General features: G+C 40.7%; 1 protein-coding gene across 3 annotated transcripts in view; it reads left to right on the top strand.

Annotated features, from left to right (window-relative positions):
• The window catches only part of LOC104841904 (Sjoegren syndrome nuclear autoantigen 1 homolog), a 19,416-nt gene extending 1,821 nt beyond the window's left edge, over window positions 1–17,595 (top strand). The window contains exon 3 of one of the 3 annotated variants that reach the window (XM_010584034.1): window positions 17,086–17,595. The gene's annotated coding sequence lies outside the window, so the exon portion shown is untranslated. Of the gene's footprint in view, window positions 1–1,686; window positions 3,127–5,361; window positions 5,410–17,085 lie in introns of those variants that run through there. The other 2 variants (XM_010584193.1, XM_010584113.1) reach the window with 2 other exon arrangements.
• The last annotated feature ends 913 nt before the right edge of the window (window positions 17,596–18,508 follow it).

Raw genomic sequence — 18,508 nt, 5'->3', positions numbered from 1 at the left:
TTAAGGGTCTTCTTAGGGGGGGGGGGGGGGGGGAATCCATGTTTTATTCTTTGGCTTTGGGTGGCTACCGGTGAATTCTTGTTTGACTGAAAACTAGTGGATGCAAGTAGATCAGATACTACTTCTTTTTACTTTACAGGTGCTTAGGCTTTACTGTTAGGGACCAAATAGAAACGAACTATTTAGCTTCCTCTAGGAGTTTGGAGTTCTGTCCGATGCATGCACAAAGACAGGCCCTGTTTACAATCAACTCTGACTGATCCAGAATAATGGAGGGATAAGGTGAGAAAACATGACTAATGCAGGGCATGGAGGCTTCAACTGTGAGACTATATATGCTTTGTGCATCTTCTGAAACTATACTCAAAAGCCTTGTTTAGAAAAGAGGCACACTGTAGCAAAAGACAGGTTTTGGTGCAAGTGCATGCCTCCCGCATGCAAGGCACAGTGCTGCAGGCAGCTACTTCATGTATGCTCAGACCAACTAATCCACTTATGGATAGGGAACAGATGACTGTATTTCAGCAGTGTCTAGAAGTCCTGAAAAAACTACTGGGGTTCAATCAAAAATACTAAGAGTTAAACACAAGGCCAAAGAAGATAATCTTAACTAAAAGCCAATAATAGAACTTCTGGAAACCTTATTTTTAGTGCCCTTTAGCTCTATACTGATCTACTAAATGAATTTAATACTATTGTAAAGAATTGTGAACAACCTGGAATGGTGAGAAATAAATACAAATGAAGGATGAAAGTAGAAAATGAGATTAGAAGTAGTTTGCAGCTGTCGGGCATTCTTACAGATGAGGTTAAAATAGAGATCAGGAAGGAGGTAACAGCATGGCAGAAATCTCAATTTAATCCTGTTTTCTATTTCCAGTATTTACTAAACCTCTCGGTGTTTGTGTCTGTACATACCTGTGCATTTTGTCCTGCTCATTCATGTGTTATAGCAGTAACTTTATTTTTACACTGTATCTTGTAGTCAAATCTTCATTCTATACCAGTTAACTAAATTGAAAGAAGTGCAGTTGTAATCTCCTTACTTGATAACTGTTTGTGTCTCAGGTGCAAGTATAAAGGGTATGTAGGTGTGAATAGTTTCAGTAACAGGTCTTCCATTGATAATATGAAGCAAATTTTGTTCTTCTGGTTGCCATGTTGCATCAGGGATTAGTGTGACTGAGCTAATCCAACAATTTACATGTATAGCATTTCCACTGGCTTCCCTCGAGTAATGCTGAGGTGATAAAATCAGATAATCTCAGGGGTGCTGCTGTTGTAGTGTTGCAGTATTCAGGACTGCTTTGTTTATATTGAAGTGAAACACAAAAAGTTGCTATTTGTTAGTAGCAAAGAAGTGATTTATTTGACTGGATGTTTCTTGGCATTCTCTCTTCCTTTAGTCTGGTAGTAGTAACTAATTTACATCAAAATAGAAAGACTCAGGAAAAGGTATCAACTAAAGAGCAAGGACTTTTTTTTAGAATTGCATATGTAAACTGTTTATTATCTGGAAGGGAACTTAAAATTGTCTATGTGAAAAAAATTTCTATCATAGAAAGCTCATTTATAGAGAACAGTACAGTTATTTTCTTGTATTATCAGTCTCGAACAATAATTATAGGTTTCTTTGCCTTAGAATAATAATATATTATAAATAATGCCTCTTCTTGCTCTACTTAGGCTGTTAAAACTGAAGAAGTTTTAAGGGAAGCCTTGTAAGTCTTTAAGGAAGTCTACTTCACAACCATTATTACATCTAAGAGTAGCTATTTCAGTGTCAAAACTAAAATACTGGAGATGTTTGAATTTTTGATGTTACAAAACTAAGGGAAATATGTAACTGTTGGTTAGTATTTATACACACTGGGGCCTCCCAACTTTCAAACAAAAGGTTGAAATGTTGTTAAAATTCCATTCAGTGATCCCAATCTGTAAAATTTCTGTTTAAATTCATATTCACAAATGGAGAGCAATAATACCATATCTCTAGGGCTTCCCTATTTGTAGAATAACTCTCAAGTGTGGCAGTCATTGTGAAGTAAGTGCACCTGCAGAGCTGTTACTCAAAAATAGCTCTTACCTTTATATTCTGTATTGACCCAAATGAACATACTGTGTCCTTTTATTGAAGCGGTAAACCTTTTTCACTGCTTTTCCAGGTAGTATAAATCTTGACATAAATAGCTTTTCTTAAAGAGCTTCAGTTTGTTCAGAATAGAAAACATGCAAACTAAATTAACACACAGTATTGCTTGAACAGAAATGATAATTTGCAGATTACAGCAGCTCTGTAGGGCTAATCTGTGATGGAAGATTTGCCTGAAATAAGGCAGGTTATAAATTTAAAGCATCATACTTATTCCAGACTTAATTTTTTATATTGTTTTTATATGACTGGGTTAGATCCAGTAATTTACTTGAGTGCTTACAATCTAGAGGCCTTAATGACAAAAGTTCAGGTTACCAAATTTTAGTGCCTAATCTAAAGTGCTCTGTTGGGTGTCTTGTAGCTTATTTGGTATGTGAGGAGACACAGTTTTTTAATTCCTGCCTGTGCTTGATTCAAAGCTCCAGTGTAAAGCATCTAGAGCAGTGGTCTAATTTCCTGAATTTATGTAGTGGCACCTCCACCTGGTTTCCAAATAACAGTACATAACTGGAGGAGAGATGATGATTCCCAGCTTTTATAGCAATAAATATGTACCTAGCACATACAACTCTAGCCATCAGCAGGTTTTTCAAAACTTTTGAGTGTTGACTTCTGCCAAGTAAATTTAGTTCATTATGTACGATAGAGTTGGGTGGTTACCAAAGAAACTGCTTGTGGATGGTATGTTGAAGTAATTTTCTGTGTGGAGGTGATTATATGAACCACTGGGTGAAGTCCCATATACAAGCAATCACTCACAATCCATAATTGTCTCTGTGGAGATGCTTACTCTTCAGTTCAGGTACCTCCCCACACACAGTTTCTGCTAATCACCTTGTAGGAATGGAGGTGAGTGGACTGGGGTGGGCCCTAATTTTTGGGGTGGAGAATAAGTATGGATGTGCAGTCCTGGTTTGGGAAGAATGGAGCATGGGGGATGTGATAGAAAGAGAGGTGGGCTTCCTTTTAATTTTTCTCTGCTTTAAGTGTGCTTGTTCTGAGTTACTGCCTATGGTTCCTGCTACCCAATAAATCAAATCTTAGAAATCATCTGAGGTTCACCCGAAGTCTGGACTTCTCCCCACTGCTTTAAGTCCACTGACAAGTAAGCTACAGAGGCAGCCTGCATTTTGCTTCCCCTTTCTGCCTTTTACTTCTTTCTGTCCACACAAACTGGCGTGCTTAGCTGCACAGTGGCCAGTTCCAGCAAGAGGCTGTGGAATCTGTGGAGCCTCCTGTTTGCTGGGTAAGTGTACTGCCAGGCTCACACAGGATGTGTTACTGTTGTTTCCTACCCTGGTAGCTCTCCTATGAACAGTAATCAGTGAACTACTTGGGTTTTATAAAGAACCCTAAGTCCTGTCAGTGTATTAGATGCACTCCGTGTGTATGTCAGATTGCCATCCCGCTGTCTAAATTCTCCAAGGTCAGTTTTTTGGCTCTTGGTAAACCAAGAGGTTTGTTTCCTTGGACTAGGAAGTCTTTAGGCTAGGAAGACTAGGCATCTTCAAACACCCAAAGAATTGTCTATTCAAACAACAAAGCGAGCTATAATCTAAACCCAGATGACTGGGTCTTGGATTGCAATTTCAGAATTCGGTATCTCAATTCCATCTAGCTCTCGTGGTATAAGTGTGTCTCACTCCAAATGGATTAAGTGGATTAAGCTAAATTGGAACAAGGTACTCTTAATTCTGGAACAAGAACATTCAGAAGATTGTTAGCAAAAGGATCAAATGTCTACAGTTAATTCATCGTGTAGATCAGTCCTGCACAGAAGACCAGTATCTATTACTCCTTAGATGATTTTGCTTGTTAGGAGAAATTTGAGTTAGAAGATGTAGCTTGTGGCCGTTGCTGAAATTGTCCTTAACTTCGAGTAGATCCTGGGCTCTTGGGTTTTTTTGTAAGAAGTAGATAAAACAGTTCATTTTCTTTTATAAGCTTTTTTGCCTCCTTTTCAGTAGTGAATGAAGAAGTATCAATAGATGCTTTAATATTGATTTGTTTGTCTTTTGTTGTTTTGTTTGTTTTTTTAACAGATGGGTAGGCAAGTTTTCCTAAAATCAGAGTGCTCATTTCACTTTGTTTTTAATGTATGTGTGTGTTTTTAAATAGAGATACAAATTTATTTTTTTTTTTTCCCCTCTGTGGGGGGAAGGACAGATTAGCCCTTGGTTTGGTTTGCGCACCAATTGCTTTGTCAATGTCTGTTGTGTTACTTGGGGGTGGGGGGAAGTCAAGCACTGTGACTGCTTCTGGGGTGACTGTTCTACTCCTTTTTATTTAAACTGGAAATGGGTTTTTTTTGTTCTTTGCCCCTTACTGCTTTATAAATCTGTCTTTAATTTCAGTTGCCCCAGAGTAGTCCTTAATTGTTGTCTTCCTCAATTAGATTTCAGATGAAGTTTCCTTCAATATCTAGCTGTAAAAACCAGATGTGTGCAGGTGACACAACTTGCATGTTAGCTGCTAAAACATGATGGAGAAGTTCAGGCTTGCAGAAAAGGGAGCTATATATTATTTGATCATTCATAGCTTTAGCTTACGGGATTTGTGTAAAAAGTAATTGAGTGTTGTAGTTTGATTTTACAAAAATATGTTAGAAGAAGTGGGGCTAATAAAACACTTTAATTTTGTAGTGGTTTCACAAGATCTTGTGGGGTGGAACAATCTGCATGTTTTTTTGTCTATTTGTGCAAGACTAGACTATTGATATACTGCAGTAACCACTACAGTTAATTAGTAAATTTAGTACTAACTTGGATATCTTATTTAGCAGCAGCATTGAAAATAATGGTGTTGAATCTTGGCGTTTTGATTGTAGCAAGCAATAGGCTTGCTACATCATTCAAAGCTGGTTATACATGTCAGTCTACTTCATTTGAACATCATAAATGGGAAAATGTTACTCTTGGAATAGGATTCATCTGTACTGGAGGAAAATGGGCACCTGTAGACAAAGATCACATTCAAGAAAAGGCATTTGAGAAAAGTCGTATCTGTCTCCCTCTGGAGGTGGCATTGATCATGATTCCACTGACTGTGATAGGAGCTTCAGTTTTACTCACACCTCACTTCAAGGCATATGAAGTTATGTGGGATGACTTCTCTCTGCTTACCACCACTTGTGTTTATAGAATATATGTAGTAGTCCCTGAAGGATTTATAATGGTGTTGAGTGTTCTCTTTTATTATCTTTTGAGAGGCAGACACACAGCTTCCTGCAGTGGCCAGCCTAAATCCAGAAGATGGAAGTGTTAGGTAGAGACTATAAAACCAAGTAAGAGGATGAAGAATTTTTAACACTTAATTTTAAACGTTTTTCAAAGTATGATGCTGAATAGACTGGTCATGGAACATTTTAAAGTTATATCTTCATAGGTGTAATTTTTTGAGCTTCATATGCATAGGTTCTCATGCTCCAGTGAGAGCTCTTGTAATGAGCTTGAGGTTTTCCATTGATATGCGTGTATGGGAACACTTTTAAAAAATTACTTCCCTCATAGTCCATGACAGTTCTGTATCTTACTTTTTTTTTTTAAACCACTTCATATAGTTGATTTAGTTGAACATAGTAAAAAAAATAGTAAATTTCTTTCCTAAATGCTTTCAAATCTCCCTATCTGTATTCAGAATTAGGTCAAATTCTTCTTTGTAGTATTCCCTTTTTGTTGTTAGACGGTTATTAACAAGCTGATACAACCTAGAGACCCATTCTGATCGGGCATGTGTCTCAGTTCCAGAGACAAAATCCTTTTCATATTCTGTAAGCTTTAATTTTTTTAAAGCCTCTTTTTTTCTTTTACAGTAAGAACACTTTGAAACACTTTGCGTTGAAAATCAGCATGACAGACTCCTGTGATGCTATTTTTTAATATAGTTAGTATTCAGGGCTGAATTGTATTCTTTCATGTGTTTGAAAACAAAACAACTAGCAGTAATTCTTCATATGCTTGTGCAGTTGTTCAATAACAGAAATCCTGCTTGAGATCTGTGCTGCTTACTGTCCAATAGTAAGTGTGATTACTTGCTGTAATTGACAAACCCAAGGTACTTTTCATTAAATACTGGTCCTTCCTCAAGAATTGTTGCTAGCGTGAAGGGAATGGATACTTCATCCCAGGGGGATGTGGGGCAAGAGAAGAGCTGCCTTTTTAGTAGAGACCACCCACCTGTGGAAAGAGAGAAGCATCTTTGTTAGCCTGTCTCATGGTAAGGGGTTGTTGAGACAATTCAAGCCAAGTGGTTATAATGGTCATAGTTTACTGTTGCAAGGTCCACTGAAGCAAGGTGAAAAAAATAAAACCCAGTCCATGCGGTCAGTCATGAGGAATGTGATACCTGATTGCAATCAGGTTATCTTTAAATGCAAGAGCTCAAGTATAGCTGGAAGCAGTGTAGCTGCTGCAGTAACGTGCTCAGCAAGGGTTAATTTGCCCTGCCAAAAAGCAGTTGACCATGTGGACATACCTACGAAATCTTCTGCACTCAGGAGTCACTGAACTTGCTAGAAAAGTGTAACCTGTTTCTGTTGTTGAAGCTCAGGGAGTCCTAACTGTCTTCGGTATATGCAACATCAGATATGACTCCATGAGAAGGATATTTATTTTAAATCCTGTTTCCTTTAGGGGCTTTTCTCTGAAGCCTAAAATGTTCTTGCTTTAGATTCAAGTTGTTCAAGTTCAAAAACCTGTGGCCAAGGGGAAAAATACAGATGCCCAAGTTCCACTGAAGCCTGCAAGCCTGTAAGTGGTTTGTATTCACTGTGTAGTTGTCGTGGTTTAACCCCAGCCAGCAACTAAGCACCACACAGCTGCTCGCTCACCTTCCTCATAGTGGGGTGGGAGAGAGAATTAGAAGGGTAAAAGTGAGAAAACTCTTGGGCTGAGATAAAGACTGTTAAATAAGTAAAGCAAAAGCTGTGTGCGCAAGCAAAACAAAACAAGGAATTCATTCACCGCTTCCTATGGGCAGGCAGGTGTTCAGCCATCTCCAGGACAGCAGGGCTCCATCACGCCTAACGGTGACTTGGGAAGACAAACGCCATCACTCTGAACGTCTCCCTCTTCTTCCTTCTCCCCCCAGCTTTATATGCTGAGCATGACGCCATATGGTCTGGGATATCCCTTGGGTTAGTTGGGGTCAGCTGTCCCGGCTGTGTCCCCTCCCAACTCCTTGTGCCCCCCCAGCCTCCTTGCTGGTGGGGTGGGGTGAGAAGCAGAAAAGGCCTTGGCTCTGTGTGAGCACTGCTCAGCAGTAATGAGAACATCTCTGTGTTATCAACACTGTTTTCAGTACAGATCAAAAACATAGCCCCATATTGGCTACTCTGAAGAAAATTAACTCTATCCCAGCCAAAATGAGCACAGTAGTACACTAAGTTCCTGGTCAAATGCTATCTAATCCTTCAGTCAAGTTGCAAGTTTTGTGGCTCCCCTTAGTAGTTTAAATGATTTGCAACAAGTGTTGCTTGTTCAATTTAGAATGTACTTTTGGTTTTTTGTTTGTTTCTTAATGAAGTATTCCATTGAAGCCTCCTGTGGCACTCTGCCATATGCATTCATGTTGTGCATGTGAATATATGAGTGTTCTTTGGGAATGTCAGAAGGAAACTACCTGTACAGCAGCAATTTAACTGAAACAAGATTTGGTTTTATGCCATGCTGGGTTTATTTTTTAAAAGTGTTTTAAAATGCTGAGTATATGCATACATATATAAGATATATAAGCAAGTGCTTCCAATCAACAGATCACAAAGTATCTTACAGAGAATGTTAATATCTTTATCCCCCTTGATAGACAGTGACACTTGGTAATAATCTGCCCCAAATCAGGGACAGATCTGGGAATTGAGGCTTTGCTTTTTCAGCCTCAACTGAATACTCTGACTTGGACTGCTTCCCAGGGATCCACGTCCTGTTTGGTGTTTGACATAAACCAACTGGATTATGCATTCTCAACCTGTGTGTTGGGGGAAGGGATAGATACAACTGACCGGATGCATACTTTTTTGCTATTACTCACTTCACATTGCATGCAGCGTCATGATGATGTTTAAAAGTATTACTCATTTCTCCATGGATATTTTGTCATGAGGAGTGTATCCCAGCTCCAGAGCAGCTACTCTCACTTTCCAGACCTGCTCTCTCCAAGCCTCTACTTGCAGGTGTTTGGGAGCTGACTGTAAATGGTGGGTCAGAGGAACAGTAAGAACTTTTAATGATAGTTGCTAATTAATTACCTTCCACAAGGCTGACCTTGTTCAGATAGCTTGTTTTTACAGACCCTGCTGTTTTGTCTCATTTTCATCAGGCTTCTTATTACCTTCTTCTAGTCTATGTAAGACCACCAGGTATTTGTACCAACACCGTTTAAGGGTTTTCTAGACATTGAGGCTCTTTGGTGTTTACATACAGTGGAGGATCTGAATTCTAGTCCATCTATAACTGCATATAGACCACGTAGCAGCATTCGGACCACGCAAAACAGCAACAGGCTGTGTGGCAACCATATTCCACCAGAGCTCGTTTTGGGTTAATGGAATTGAAGTAGCATGGCAAGTCAGGAACTGTAGAGATATGGATGAATAGGGCTCATCTATAGGGAAAAGAAGCTGGCTCTGTGAATTCAGGTTAAAGACTATAATCTAGGACAGGTGACACCTGACAGCAGTATTCTTTTATTTCACGTATCACAATAAGTATCTATACATGTTAAAATGTATATGTAAGTATGCTAAGCATTTTAATAAGTATAGAATGTTCTTGGTAGAAACCTGCCTAATATTTCAGTAGTCTGCTGTTCGGAAGGACAATTTAAATGCACTGGTCATTAACAACTTGCATTAGGTTGTGTACCCTCTGCTTTCAATAACCCCCACAGTCTTGCTACTATATGAACCCTCATTTGTAGCCCTAACCTCCTCTTCCTGCTGCAACAGCTTTTGTTGCCCCCATTTCCTAGTCCCTTGCTTCCCATGTTTTTAGTTATCCCAAGCTGCTGACCAGAAATACACTGCTCTTCTGTCATGTGGTTGGGTCGGAGATACTTTCAGTATCTTCATATTGTCCAGGCATGTTCTGGCACACTTGGAAAAATTGTTTGCAAAGATAAAACAGATTTCATTCAGTCTGATAGTGTCACAAAAGTTATGGTTGGACGGGGTAAGAATTCTATGTGGTAGAGAAACAGCACCTGATCTGAGAGGAGTTTTATCGTATGAAAAACCCATCCTAGAAAGACTTCCAGGTTGAAGTGATGGGTGGATGGAGTGTGATGTTCCTGATATGCTGTGGAGATTAAAGAACAGAAGTTTACTATGTTTGTCAATGAGAATATTCTTGCCCCAGCAAATGCAGACTTTGTAGTCTTCTGCAAATAAAGAAGGTCTATATGGGATGCTGTAATTTAATTAGTATTAAGGCTATGTGCGGAGTGGCTCGAGTTTGTTCCAGAAATGATTGCACTGTGTTTGAGAAAAGACTATAACTTGAAATTAAAAAGAGGAGAAAGAAATATAATGCTGGAACTTGCAGATCAGTTATCAAGGAAGCCATTATAGGTCAGCTATGTAGTTCTTCAAAGCTCTGAATACAACCTATATTGCAAAATAATAAACACATGCTAAGACAGAGTGGAGCATGCTCACAGTAAGGCTACTTGTAAAAAGTTATGTCAAGACATTGTATGTGTTCAGCAGTTTTCTTTGTAATCCTATTCTATTTTACAAACTAATATATTCCCTGGTAAGGTGCGCTAGAGATAAACATTCCAGATGCCTTCATCTGCAGAGAAGAAGGAGAGGCAATTAAAAGTCTGCATGCTGTGAAATCTCTGGGTACCAACAGTGTCTGCACAGACTTTTATAACATTTTAAGGAACAATTGGTTTTCCTGCTGTCTGAGGTGACTGAATGCAAATACAGTATCTGAAAGATGTCAGTAGCTCAGTTATTTTCACACTGGCTAAATTCCTGCTGGTTTGCATAAAAATTTCTATTTTTATTTACTGATAGCAAAGTCTTGGTGGCAAACTGGCTCCTCCAGACCAAACAAATTCTATTTTCTTTTATTAGCACACATCATTTCATCTCTGACAAAGAAAGGGCAGACTTCTGATAATGTAGTGAAAGAACTTGGGGCAGAGCAATGTCTGGTACTGGCCTCCATCAAAGAGGAGGAAAAGCACAAAAGGACAAAATTGCTGGCCTTGATCTGAATTGAGCGGTGTTGCTTGCAAAAGTAGCAAGTGAGAGGGCTTTTTTTTTTTTTTAATTCACTCCCTCCTACATTGTTACTGGGCTGAGTAGGGAAAGAATTTTCTTTCTTTTTAAGGTATGAATAATAATAAATGGGATAATTTGCTCCAAGAAAAAACAATTCCACATGGGAGGCAGTTAAAGCTGCCCCATGGGAGCTCTGTTTTTTCCTTCAGAAAAAAATTTTCATCATGCGAATTCTAAAAGCCAGCAGCCATTGAAGGAGAAGGAGAAACAACAAAATGCTGTGTTTGCTTGTCATTGCGGACCAATTATTCTTCCAGTAGCTGCACTCCTATGTGCAGTTTCTTGGTTGCAAGTACTGCCTGTCCAAAACATGGATTTTTGGTCTCAGACCTGTTCATTTTAAAATACTTTTTCTATTTTAGATGAGCTTAATAAAGTAGTGCACACTGGTGCTTATATAGGTATGAAATTTGTCTGTAACTGTTAGTTAAAAGTCCTTTTCACTGGCTTAGTATGCCATGTATTGTTACACCATGTAGTATTACACCACTGTAGCTAGAGCGAAGCTCAGTTCTCAGACGTTAAGATGACCCTTTTAACTTCAGATTGTGCCGATATGTATTTCACAGTTTCAGGTGTTGGTGAAGTCAGCAGCAGCCAAATACAATGAGGTGTAACTTGACTTCTGTTGACTTAAATTAAAACTTCCCATATTGCCTTGCATGAACATTTTTGTTTTAAATAGCTTTTGCATTTGGTTGTTTGGTGGGAAAGCACAGCCAAATGTTTTAGAGAGGTATCAAAAATCATTTGTTTTGGCTAACAGTACATTTCCTGGATAATCTCATCCAGGAGAGATTTTAAGTGCGGTACCTGTTCAGAGCCTGGACCCTCAGAGCACAGCCCAGCTTCTGTTTCCCAAGCCCATCATTCCCACCGCACATGAAGGAGCCAGTCAGTTTTGCAAGGACCATGGGACAAGGGGCCATCTTGCGGATACTGGGGGAGAGGAGGTGATTAAATAAATGAAGGTAACGCATGCTGTACAAAACCACCCCAGGCAGGCTTACACTGAGGCAGTCAGAAGGGCTTGGGAGTCTCTGTTTCTATTCTGCGTGAAGTGTAAATAAAAGTAAATATGTGTGTGTATGCATATGCTGCTCGAGCTACTTGATGCTACCTCTGCTACACTGGGATTCTGTTACATTGGGAAGTTATGATTTAACTTGTAGTTAAAATCATCTCATTAGCATGAGCAAAGCCCCTAAAACCAACCAACCAAAGTAGTTGCACAGTGTTACTGGATTTCAAAGTGTTGGATTTCCACATCTGTAACTTCTGATTCTAGTGCTGTGTCCTGTGTGGTAGCAAAGAAGATAACAAAACTAATTTTAAAATTCTGGAATGAGTTTTGAGGTAATACTAAGAGTTTAATAAGTGCCCAAGAGGATTTTATACCACAAAGCTTACTGAAAGTTAGTGGGTCTTGTGGTCTGCTTGCTAATGCTCTGGACTTTAAGATTCAGGATTCTTGGTGCATTTCTCAAAGGCCTGGCTCCTGAAATCAAAGCATTTTCTTTGTTCTTCTCCCCCCCCCCTTTGAAGTTATATTTCTGTTCCTAGTAATGAAAAGGTTGAAAACACAAAAACAAGTAAACATGAAAGGCTCAGAAATGCAAATATAAATAATTCTAGATTTTTTTCGTGACTTAATGACAGTCTCATGTTTTGTGCTTGGCCCGATCTACGTGGTTTTGAATGCTAGAAGCTGGTCATGGTCAAAGCCCTATTGAAAATTTCACCCCATGTTATACTTCAACCAAGTAAGATGCAATTATGATGGCTTTAAGAAAGGCGCTCTTGTAATCCATGGTTGTAGGTGCTGTAGCACACAACTTGCTTTCTCTGCATGAATATTTAAATTCCCCTCTCACTATCTTTAGCAACTTCACCCAGCTTTTCACAGTCACTTACCCAGATAAGTCAGGGAAGCTCCTTCCAGTCCAGCCCCAACGTGATCTGCAGGTGTCCTGGAGCAAGGTCTGGTTTGGAGAGTGAGCTCCAGAGCTTCCAGGCCAGCAGAAGCTAGAAGCCCCATGGCGTGGCAGGGGAAGGGAGGGCTGCTGGCTCCTGGGAGAGAGCACATCCAGCAGCGGTACATGGCCTCTCTTCTGCCAGAAGAAATATCAGCCTGGCATGATGCTTCCCAGAATCAGGAACATTAGAGGAACAAGCAATTTCAGGGCTGAAAGAGGGTCTAGGGGATCTGCTAACATCACAATATATTTAGCTCATGGAAATAAATACACAAACGGGAAGATGACTGAAGAGAAGTGTTTTCTCGTATTTATGGAGCTTTCTTTGGAGTCTGAAAGGCCAAAAATATGATCACAACGTCTAGCTGGAAACTGAAGATGGGATTTAGAAATGGAATAATTTATCAAACTGGAGGTAAAGATAGAAGTATGCTGTACAGAGGGCAGGATGAAGACATTTTAGTAAAACTGACACTGAAAAGGAGAGGATAAGCTGCTGAGAACTTCCAGAGGAATTTTCCTGAGAGTAGAGTGTCACAAGAATTGCCAGAATTGTCTAATTTTTCAAATGTTTTTTATTAAAACATACAAATTTAGTATCTAACATGAAGAATAATCTATCACAATAGAAATAATTAAATCCTCAGCAAAATGAAGATGAATTTTGATGCCATTCCACAATTATTTTCGACAAATGCTTTTAATTTGGCCCAAACAATAGCAAGGAGGCTTTGTGGATATCATAATGTGCGATCTAGACCTGAATGATTTGTTTCAGTCATCACAGAGAGGGGACAATAAGAGGGAACATGACAAAAATATAGAAAACAATGAGCAGGGCTGCACATAATTTTGACTGCCATATTTTTATAATAAATCTCCTGGTAGTTTGTGGTTTGCTTAAAGCTTCAGCTCCCAGATTTGTGTAGTAAATAAGAATCTAAGATTTCATTACAGAAAAACAAGTTTCTAATTTGCAAGAAGACTTAAACTAATACAGAGCAAGAACAGGAAGCAAAATACATCTTCTAAGAGACAAATTTGTAGAATGTTAACTCAAAACCTAAAATCTACCTTCTTACTCTAAAAAAATCCAAAGGCATAAAGCTAAGAGCTCTTAGAGCTCAGGTCAGTATTTTTAGCGCGTTAGTTACTCGGCCAGACATTGCAAAGCCTTGTATCCCATCCTTTTCTTTCCTTAGCAACGTTCTCTTAGAGCCTTGAAAACAACATGCCTCTGCCCTCTGTTTTACTTGCTTTTTCCTTCAGCAGATGCTGACGAGCCCAGTGTCTGATTTCAGTTCTGATCTGGAGTAACTCCAGGGGCGTGCACGAAGCCATCCCGCTTCTTCCCTCCTAAGGGGGTGGTGGTGGGGAGGAGGGTCAGGACTATTGTTCTCCCTCCCGCAGCAGCAGCCAGCATTGTTCCTTTTTATTTACTTCCCTCTCTCTGTAAACCAGCAGGGCTCGCGGCAGAGGGACGCAGCTCTCCTCATTAGAATAATTAGGCTGATTTATGAGAGAACAACCCAGTGAAGGAGAGCTCTCCTTCTGCAGCGTTTCCCACTCGAGGCTGGGCACCCACGCAGCTGCTGGCAGTGCAGTGCAGTGCTGGGCCTCCCCACTGGCTCACGCTCTCCCCCCCAGCTACCCAGGCAGGCTGGAGGGCCCCCAACTCTTCAACTTTGCAACTCAGTGAAAATGTACAGATATATGCAATAAACACTTTTTTCCTTCAAGTGGTATTCTTCACAAGTGGTACGTTCCAAATTAATACTGAAAGTCTAATTAAAATAATAAAGGGAAAAATCCCACGTTGGACCTTTCCTTAGCATTGGCTAAGTGGAAATTTTGCCTTATAAAATGTTCCTCGAGCAGGTTCACTGTGTCACTGGAACAGTGAGAGCTGGTACGGCTTTGTTCCTCTCCTGCACTGTGGAAGTTTTGCATTACTTATGTATGAGGAGTCAGGAAATATCCTTCTTCCAGGGAAAATGTTCTGAGTATCCTTTGTTCATCACATTTCCTTGGTATCTTCATGGCAAAATATAATGTGTACCTGGGAAGTTCTACTGCACTCTGGAAGACCCATTTAAAATGCACGTAGACATATTTAAAAACACATTTAAACTTTTGAAAACGCAAGCAAACAAAAAAAAAAATCATTGGCAATTCTGCTTGTTGTGTTTCTGCCAGGCACCAGAATCAAACACTAAAGCTGCAAAAGTTGCCAGCTGCCTGCACTTCCCAGTGTGATGTTTGTGGTCACCTTTATGAAAGGAACTGTACACGTGGCTTATCTTTGCTAATAGGATGGCATTTGGAGTAACTGAAAGGCAATGTTGTGGTTTAACCCCAGTCAGCAACTAAGCACCATGCAGCCGCTCTATCACTCCCCTCCTCAACTAGACAGGGGAGAGAAAATATAACAAAAGGCTTGTGGGTCAAGATAAGGATGGGGAGAGATCACTCAACCAATTACCGTCACAGGCAAAACAGGCTTGACTTGGGGAAAATTAACTTAATTAATTGCCAATCAAACTAGAGTAGGGTAATGAGAAATAAAACCAAATCTTAAAACACCTTCCCCCCACCTCTCCCTTCTTCCCAGGCACAGCTTCACTCCCAAATTCTCTACCTACCCCCTCCCAGCGGCGCAGGGGGATGGGGAATGGGGGTTACGGTCAGTTCATCACACGTTGTCTGTGCTGCTCCTTCCTCCTCAGGGGCAGGACTCATCACACTCTTCCCCTGCTCCAGCATGGGGTCCCTCGCACAGGAGACAGTCCTCCATGGACTTCTCCAACGTGGGTCCTTCCCACAGGCTGCAGTTCTTCACGAACTGCTCCAGTGTGGGTCCCTTCCACAGCGTGCAGTCCTTCAGGAGCACACTGCTCTGGCGTGGGTCCCCCACAGGGTCACAAGTCCTGCCAGAAAACCTGATCCGTGGGCTCCTTTCTCCACAGGTCCTGCCAGGAGCCTGCTCCAGCGCGGGCTTCCCACAGGGTCACAGCCTCCTTTAGGCATCCACCTGCTCTGGCGTGGGGTCCTCCACGGGCTGCAGGTGGAGATCTGTTGCACTGTGGACCTCCCTGGGCTGCAGGGGGACAGCCTGCCTCACCATGGTCTTCCCCACGGGCTGCAGGGGAATCTCTGCTCCGGCACCTGGAGCACCTCCTCCCCCTCCTTCTTCATTGACCTTGGTGTCTCTGCAGGGTTGTTTCTCCCACTCCTCTCTCCCAGCTGCAGTTTCTGTGCCGCAGCAACTTTTTTTTCCATTCTTAAGTCTGTTTTCCCAGAGGTGCTACCACCGTCGCTGATGGGCTCAGCCTTGGCCAGCAGCAGGTCCGTCTTGGAGCCGGCTGGCGTTGGCTCTGTCAGACATAGGGGAAGCTTCCAGCAGCTTCTCACAGAAGCCACCCCTGTAGCCCCTCCGCTACCAAAACCTTGCCACGCAAACCCAATACAGGCAATTAAATAATTTGGTAAATCGTCCCCTAAGCCTATAAGAATATTTTTTTGTTTGGGGGCAGATTAATGGTGCCAGTTTCAAGAGCAGTTATTCATATTCAATAGCCCTCCACATTGTAAACTCTGAGAACAGCCTCAACAAACCCAAGGAGCTCACAGTATAACCAAGCCAAAGAAGTGAAAGCAATAAAAGAATGAAGTATATGTTAAAAACTGACGCGAAAAATCATATTGCAATTATAATTGCCTGTAACAAAGTGCCTCATACCACCCATAGGAAAAAGCAAACCAGCATCGAATGTTTTCTGCCACCTTCATATTGTCTCAAATGCTCTCAACATATTCTCAGCTGGAACATTTGTCTCTGTCTTTTGCATACATGGAAAAACAGTGCAAGACCCAGTTTCACCCATCCCATTCCCTCATGCAAAGCCTCAGTGTATTTTTGGCTTAGCAGATTGGCAATTTTGACTGGCACAAAGTTGAACCATGTGGAAATCTACCCTTCTTTTACAAAGTTGCATTCCAGAAACTGAGTAAGAACACTCCCTTTCATTTTGGAAAGCGGGAGAGAGGTGGGGAGGGCAATCCCTGAGACCTGACCACTGCGCTTTGCAGCCAGAAGAAAAACTTTGGTGCTTACTGATACCTGATTACTCCGAGTTCACCAGGAAACACAAAGCATCTAAAACCCTATCCAAACCACAACTTTATTGTTCAGAAGTCAGTGTTTCAATGCGTAAATACACAACCCGTTTTTTTCTGCCTCCAGACATGGTAATTTCACTGATGGACATGGGGCATTCCCGTAGGAAGAGCTCAGTGTTAGTGCTGCTGTGTGCAAGGGCAATCCGTTGGGAAGAGACACAGCTATAAAATGGAGAAGTGGTTAAAACACTATGCAGTGTGCCTCTCCTAAACAATCGTACTGTACTTGCTCTCCCTCTCTCTTCTCAAAATTGCTGCCTTGGGGAGGTAAAGAATTACCATTGCCATAAACCATAATCAAGATCAGATGTGCAAAGGGAAAGGCCTTGCTCAAATATCAAAGGGGTCTTAAACTGCCAAAACAGAGCCAGAGAGAGAAATCCCGAGGGAATCAGAGATGTAATTTATGACTGACCTTCATTTTAACTGGGAAATGCGTGCTCTTGAATGGCAATGCTCCCGTAAATGCATGTTTTGTTTTGTTTCAGCTCATTGGGAATCTTTGCTGCAGCGTATTGATCTAAGCTCCTGAACAATGAGCCAGGGATGAGGAATCACATATGCATTCCAGAAACATTTTTCTGCCCTGAACTCGTCTCAGCAGTGACAGTGCCTGGCTTTGTCATCCCCTCTGCCACAGCGCTGCCTTCAGGGGCTCACTTCTTTCTGTTTGCATCATCGTTTGCCTAAATGACTCCACATTTTCTGCATTCTCATAACCCAGTTGTCTGGATTTAGGAGAAAACTGAGATAACTCTTCAAGGGGATTTTTGCTGCCACAGGAGCAGTTGTTGTCTGGATGAGCTCTCAGTCATTCAAAGGCCAAGCATTACAAGAAAAAACAGACATTAAATCTTTGCAGTCAAATATAAAAAGGCATCGTGATGCCTCAGCCTCCTGTGCGCTGCCTGCCTTTCTACACTTCACAGGGTAACATTTATCTGGGGACTCTATGCTTCAAAAAAGTTTAGATTAAAATCTAGTTCCAAACTTACCTTTGTAGTGGACTCAAACTGCACACTGAACGTTGGGGAAATTCAGATCCACATTTCCGTCTGTATTTCATGGCTCGATTCCAGCTGTAGTTTAAAACAAAGATGCTTAGTTGCTGTCAGCTGAAGTCAAGTCCTGTGTTCCCCTGGCTTCCCATCAGATATGCTTTATTAAAGCAAATACTCATTTTCATAATCTCAGAATTATGTTCTGAATTCTTTTTAAATTCCAGTTAAACACTTTGATGAAAAAGCTTATTTTCTAAATTCTGCCTTACATTTAACATGAACTGCAAGGAACAGCAGTGCTTAGCAGGTATAATGAAAAGAAGAGATTTGTCAGGAAAGCCTGTAGCATTGTCCATTCTGAAGAAACCTCTCACCAAGATGGTAGCTATTTGTAAAATACACTTCTTGTCTGATAATCAGAAAAAGATAATCTGTCATAAAAGTCACAATTCCTTCACAGTTTCCCCTCTCAGCTTCCTCTGTGAACAGCTGTCAATACATGTGTGAAACTAACTTAAAAACCGGATAGGTTTGATGTCTAATGCAAAACAAACTGATCTTTTAAATGGAGCTTTTTCAGGTAGAAAACCCTTTGGAGTTAATTGGATGGGAGGATTCAGGTTATTTTTCATCATTGCAACATGTTGTTTTGCAACACAAAATATGTCCATTTACAGTAAATACAGAGATGTCTGCAACAAATTAACTTCAGATTTTTCGGAAACACAGATGGTACTTCTTGCACTTTCCCAAAGGGCTACATTTGCTCTAGAGAAAGCAGAGATTTTAGCTACTCTGTTATTTTTAGGAGTTTGTTCATCCCCATCATTTCTACTTCACTAAGAAGAGAGAAAATCTGATTTCCAGTTTATCTGCTATCAAGCAAGGAGATTAAACAATTTGTTTTGTC

This window comes from Haliaeetus leucocephalus, unplaced genomic scaffold (genome assembly GCF_000737465.1).
Source record: "Haliaeetus leucocephalus isolate CR32 unplaced genomic scaffold, Haliaeetus_leucocephalus-4.0 Scaffold0, whole genome shotgun sequence".
Lineage (NCBI taxonomy): Eukaryota > Metazoa > Chordata > Aves > Accipitriformes > Accipitridae > Haliaeetus > Haliaeetus leucocephalus.
This window is presented reverse-complemented; position numbering and strand designations above follow the sequence as displayed.